This window comes from Poecilia latipinna, unplaced genomic scaffold (assembly GCF_001443285.1).
Source record: "Poecilia latipinna isolate Pla-1442-1.1 unplaced genomic scaffold, P_latipinna-1.0 Scaffold332, whole genome shotgun sequence".
In the NCBI taxonomy this organism is placed as follows: Eukaryota; Metazoa; Chordata; class Actinopteri; order Cyprinodontiformes; family Poeciliidae; genus Poecilia; species Poecilia latipinna.
Genome location: NW_015112948.1, coordinates 55,174 through 61,318, shown reverse-complemented (window position 1 = coordinate 61,318; position 6,145 = coordinate 55,174). Strand labels below are relative to the sequence as shown.

The following is a 6,145-nucleotide window of genomic DNA, read 5'->3' as shown; positions in this document are numbered from 1 at the left end:
AAAAAAAAAAAAAAAAAAAAGGGTTTTGTGGTATTTGAGAGGGTGAACATTCACTATTATGTAATTTTCAATATATTATTTCAAAATGGTCTCAAAACAATATTATATATTGCAATAATTTCTGGAACAATTTATCGTCCAGCAAAATTTTTCATGACATGTCAGCCTACTCAGTTCACATTTTGAGCTTCTCAGAAAATTTGAATAAGATCAATAAAAAATAGTTTTCAGGCATTTTTAAATCTATAATCATTAAAACTAATAGAAACAAAAGCTTGAAATATTTCACTTTGTGTGTAATGAAACTGAGTCACTTCCTGAAGTTTTCATAATATTCTAATGTTGTGAGATGTACATGTAGCTTAAAACAACCTGATCATTTCTATTTCAATCTGTCTATGGTTTCCTATATAATGGTGTATTATAACTTTGTGAGAAATGTAAAAAAAAGAAAGAAAAAGGAATCTACACATGATATTTAGTTGACCTGAGAAACCCTGAGTAAAACAATTGAATCACTGTAATCGACAGAGAACATTTTAAAAAACAGAATCTATTAATAGCAAAAAAACCTTAAAGCATTTGCCAACTCAAAGCGTCTCGTCAAAAACACCAACCGAGGAAAAATCATGTGAAGACTGCAGGCAACTGCTCTTATTAAGATCCGACTCTGTGAAAACATCATTTCAGGACAGTATAGTCCAAAAATAATAATGAGTTAAAAAATATCTCTGGAAGATGAACAGAAAGTGAACTGTGACACCAACAACCACCAGCAACAACCAATGCAGCCAAATTGAACTAAAATTAACAACTTTTTATCTCAAATGTTCAGCAAAATGTTGCTTTTATGAAAGAAATCTGAAGAAATAAAATACTCAACGAGGAGTCACTAAGTTATAAATCATTAGTAAAGCTGAATAACCAAATATAATGTAGTGTAAGCTGCTAACGGGGTGAAAAAACAAATTGTGAAAAACCTTTGTGTTTAATCAGCACTTTGATCAACAACCAAACATCTAGAAAGAGCAAAACAAAATAGGAATAACAGGTAGGATGACAAATATCTGTAATCGGATAAGTGAACATCAGAGGAAGATTGGCTGAATTTGGGGTTGAAGTCAGGTGAATCCGGTCAGTCAAATAAATCAATTTAGAAATGACCAGATTATCTTATATAAGCCACATGGTCCATTAAATGTAGCCCTACTACTTATTACAGCACTAGGTTACACACATGATGAAATATAGCAACTCTTTAAACATTTTCATCACCAAAACTTTAAAAAACAAAACAATTTACATCCAATATTAATATCCGTATTGATTCCGATATTGAAAAAACTCTAGATCGGGCAACATGACAATATGTCTAATCAATGAGGGCAGATCTATTCAGTCTAATTCTATGCTTTCTTATTTATTTTACATTATATTTATATTTCAGTAAAACTGTGGATTGGTGCATCCCTAGCGAGTTAATAAAAGAATAAATGGTTTGAAAGGAAACACCTTTGGCTTAATTTAAGGATATTTAAGCTGAATTATAAAAACTAGGTAAAAGTTAGCTGTACTGATTGTGACCCAATTCCTGCAGGATCAAACGTTCCCACCAGCTCCACCAGTCGCTCTAAATGCTGCCCAAAGCAAACAAAGAAAATCAATCAGCCCTCAGTAGCTTCCATGCACTGCAGTGCACAACTTTATACAGCAACAAATATCTTTATACTTTCCTTCTAAGCAGTTAGACCTTTTAAATTAAGCTTTGCAAAGGTTTTTTCAGTCAAAGATAATTCAACATTGTTCATAATGCATTTTTTCAGAGCATGTCAGGTTCCTCAATTAGCACTTCTTAAAAGTCATCTTGCAGTCGTCTGCTGCGTTCATGTTAGCAAAACGTCACATACTTAAAATGGAAACAGGATATGAGCAAAAAAAATAGTCAGCAGACAATCAGTAGCATAAATATTTACTCAATGTTTATGGTGGAAAAAAAAGTGATGAAATTGCAGCTACTGTAAGACAACACTTAGGAAAGTCCTACTGTGCTTCACTGCAAAAACAGCACCGCTCAAACTTTATTTTCCTCTTTCTGTGCATCTAGAGAGAAAAAAACAATTTTCTCTGAAATATCTGCCTCATGTTACTACTTTTGTACTTTCTATGATACTGAAAAACTCTGTAGTTAGATCAGGATAACAATCAAACTTTTGTGGCATATTTTGTGAATTAATTCAAAGTACTGAAAGTGAGCTTTGCTTCACAAATACTTTACTGCGAATTGTCTGTAATTTTCAAAAGAACTAAAAAGTCTGTAGACAGGAAGAATCTCCTGAAGCCGATTGTGAAGAATCTGAAAATGTTTCTGACAGAGAGGGAAAGATTTTCAACAATATTCTATGCTGCTAGGTAGATTTTCTGTCAGTTTTGTTTTCATTAGTAACATTTAATAGCTTAAAGTGTTTTAGGTGTATATTTTTCACATGCAAATGATTTGTTTTGCCCTCCTTGTTGAGCTAACCAGATAATTTCTCTGCATGCAAAGCTATCTTGTTTCAGGTCCAAAGTCCTACAGTTCTTTAGGTTTTCCTGCTGCAACAAAGATGTTTTTTTAAATTTCTTACGCATCAACGCCTGCAGAAAACTGTTAATACCTGACATATCAAAAACATACAGGAGACTACGGAAGATTTTCCCTGCTAAGTATTAGTTTGTACTATTCTCCTGCTGTGTGTGTAAATGCCACTCCCAAAGCAAACATTTGTTGTCTTTTTTGTTTGTTTTACATATTTGCATCCGCATAAAACTTTGGGTGGAGTCTCACACAGGCTTTAAAGAGTCAAAGAAAAGTAAAATAACCTGTTACAGTATATTTCTTTACTATAAAGAACTATTAGGGCCACTGAAAAATAAAATAAAAATCTGACTTTAATGCAGAAGGACAGCTGGGAGTAGGAGCTTCAGGAGGAGAACTAGCTTTCTGGAAAAAACGTGGTGGACTTTTAATGCCTAACTGAATTCTGACCTTGGAGCTAAAATCCTGTTGCTATGGAGTTGCTATGACAACAATAAACCAGACACAAGCTTAGAACTAGTTCTCGCCTTGTTACGGCATTAGTACATTACAAGTATTACTGGATTACAATTGTTAACGTATGCAAAGCTTTTTTTTGTTCAAATTCAAAAATACTTTATTAATCCCAAAGTGAAATTAAATGTTGCTGTAACTCATTAATTTAGATTCTTCAAAGAGTTATTGACGATGGTGATGGCTGTTGGCAGGAAAGATCTCCTGTAGCGGTCTGTACAGCACTGAATCTGAAGAAGCCTCTGACTGAAGATGCTCTGCCTTCCCAAGGCAAGTTGGGATTGAAGTTATGGTTCATCTATGCTTTGCAGTGCGCTTGCCTTCCAAGATGGCATTTTAGTGGTGCGGATCTGCATGCAAAGTACAATGCACTTCTAGTTCAGACTTTTGGAAACTATGTATTCCGAGAGAAAAGATAGAATAATTAGTGGAAAAAAAAATTCTGAGAGTAAAGTAAAAATTCTTAAGAGGGCAAAAAGTCAGGATTCTTAAAATCTGATTTTTTTTTGTGAAGTATAGTCAGAATTCTAAGGTAAAAAGAAAATTCAGAACAAAGAATTCTGAGAAAAAATTCGGAATTCTGAGTTTTAAGTCGGAATTCTTAGGGAAAAGGTAGAATTCCGAGTAATTTATTCTGTACAACTTGACAAGCAACCTCAATGTTCCCAACTGTAGAAATGGCTAAATATTAAGGTAAAAATTGAAAAACATGATCACTCCATACAAATCTTAACCACTGCAACAGCTGCAGAAAAAAAGGTTTATATGTCAAAAATGTTATACAAAGACTTATGCATGGAGTAATAATCCTCAACATCATTAGACACAGCTAAAATAAAGATTATCAGTGTTTAAATTCTTTAAAGGTTCATGAACTGGATTGTGACACATTCTGGACTGGGGTTGATTTGTTACTCAGCGATCATGTGGTCTAAATAATATTAAGATCTGGGAGCTGTTTTGGAATAATGAAGGAAGATTCCCGTCTGTTTGTCCTTGTGCAGCTCTAATCCTTTGCTAATCCTCCCTGAAAGGGACAACTCCTTCCTATTTTACACCTCGCCATTCATCGTAACCTCAGCAGCCGTTTCTACTTATTTTGCACATTTTAATGGGTTTTCTAACCCATCCGAAGCGGCTTGATACACTGACTCGAGCTGTTAACAGATGTAACTTTAACACGCCAATTCCCACGCATTTCTTCGATTTGAATGTGTTTATTTAAAAAACAGACTATTCTGTTATAAAAGAATACATTTAAAAAACCTTTTAAATCCATTCAGGCTTCGCTAGTTTGAGCCGTTAGCTAACGTTAAGCTAGCTGGTAACGTCCAAGCAGAAATAAAAAAAAGCCTCACCTTGAGTAAACTGAACACCGTGAATCTCGCCGTAAGGTTAACTGGACCATAGAGGCATCCGGTTTAATGTCTTATACGGCAGTTAACGGGTCACACAGTTCCGTTATCCCGGTGGCAAGGTAGTGAGTGATACACCCGCTACTTGCTGCGCTTGCCGGGTCGCTCCTCCTTCCAGAAAATAAAGGATGCGGAGTGATGCGTTCAAGGCCCAAATCCTCTTATCAGGAAAAAAAAAGTTGAACGTGTAATAAACTGAGGTGGGTAGAGAAGCGAAAAATTGTACTCCAGGTAACCGTCCAAACATATACTTTTTACTTTATTTTGTCTCTAATTTAATGCCGAAAAATGTCAAAACAATTAAAAAAATTAATTATGCAAAAACTTTGGTAATTGAAAGACTAATATAAAAAAAAAGAAAAATGAATGTTTACATTTGTGTGAAACTGAGTTTCACATAAATACAAACATTGTAGCATAAACGTTCGGCTGTTGAACAGGACCGTTCAAGGTCGCTCGTACTTATTCTGTTCTCTCTCCCTGAAGGATAAGCCCCTTTTTGCTACATTGTTTTGCTTGCTTATCTTCCACCAGAGCTTTGGAGGTGCTCTGCACAGCAGCTCATATTACCGTGTAGTGCGGTAGCTACCGCTGCCACCAGGTAGGTACTTTTTGTCCACATAAGAAAGATTTCCACACATATCAAATATGTTGTAAAAAAAATCATAACTTTATAATGAATTTGTGTGTTTTTAATATGACATAGAAATTATTACTAAAAAAAAAAAGAAGAATCAGTTCCACTTAGGGGGCCCCCTAGCAGCCCTGGAACCCTAAGTGACTGCTTAGTTTGTTTTTGCCTTGGGCCAGACTTGCTTTTCACAATAAAAGTTTATTTCTGCTGAGTCACAATGAACAGTTGCACAGTAAGAGTTGAGTTTTTTTATTTTGTTTTTACCAACAGTTCTGAATGCTGCATTGCATCCTGTTTTTAACCCAGTTGTTGCCAAAGTGTGGGTCAGAAAAAAGTTTTTAAAAATGTTATGTAATAAGATAGATTAATGGTTGTTGACTGTCTTTAATTAGTCTAGTTGTTAGTAATGTTTGCTTTTAAGCCGACAACACCTCATTTACATTTCAGTTATTTTATCTATTTGCTTTTGTGGAACTGTAAATGCATTTAAATTAAATCCAATGAACAAATATGCAACCTGAGATAGGATAATTTGGAAATAATCAGAAACAAGCAAAAATCTAAAATTTGGTCAAATCTGGTAAAACCCAAATTGCAACTATTAACTTTACTCCAGCAGATTGTGCACATTTTTTAATTACTCTGCTTTGTTGCATTTTATATTTGAGTATCCAATTTTTAATAACCACACAAAACTTTTCCTTTAAGTTGTACATTTGCTCCTACAGTAGTTTATACTTTTTTTTTTACCTTTGAATCTTCATTCACTTCACTGCTGCACCTCAAATTCTCCACTTTTCTAAAGCATTAACTTCTTTCTCGCAAGTTTACAAATCAGATTTAATTATGAGGTTTACTCTCTCATCTCTACAAGAAACAAAATTGTGATTGTTAGAAAATACATTTGATTTAATGTAATATGCAGTTTTAGTGTTATCAAATCTTGATCCAGAAGTCTTTATTTCAAACATTGCTACCCATGTACGGTTCAAATTATTCAGACTCCAA

The 6,145-nt window shown here is 34.3% G+C and overlaps 1 protein-coding gene across 2 annotated transcripts in view; it reads right to left on the bottom strand.

Annotated features, from left to right (window-relative positions):
* dnajc5ga (DnaJ (Hsp40) homolog, subfamily C, member 5 gamma a) overlaps positions 1 to 4,637 on the bottom strand; it is a 16,648-nt gene extending 12,011 nt beyond the window's left edge. The window contains exon 1 of one of the 2 annotated variants that reach the window (XM_015035358.1): positions 4,447 to 4,637. The gene's annotated coding sequence lies outside the window, so the exon portion shown is untranslated. The remainder of the gene's footprint in view (positions 1 to 4,446) is intronic. The other variant, XM_015035360.1, reaches the window with a different exon arrangement.
* Between the last annotated feature and the right edge of the window lie 1,508 nt (positions 4,638 to 6,145).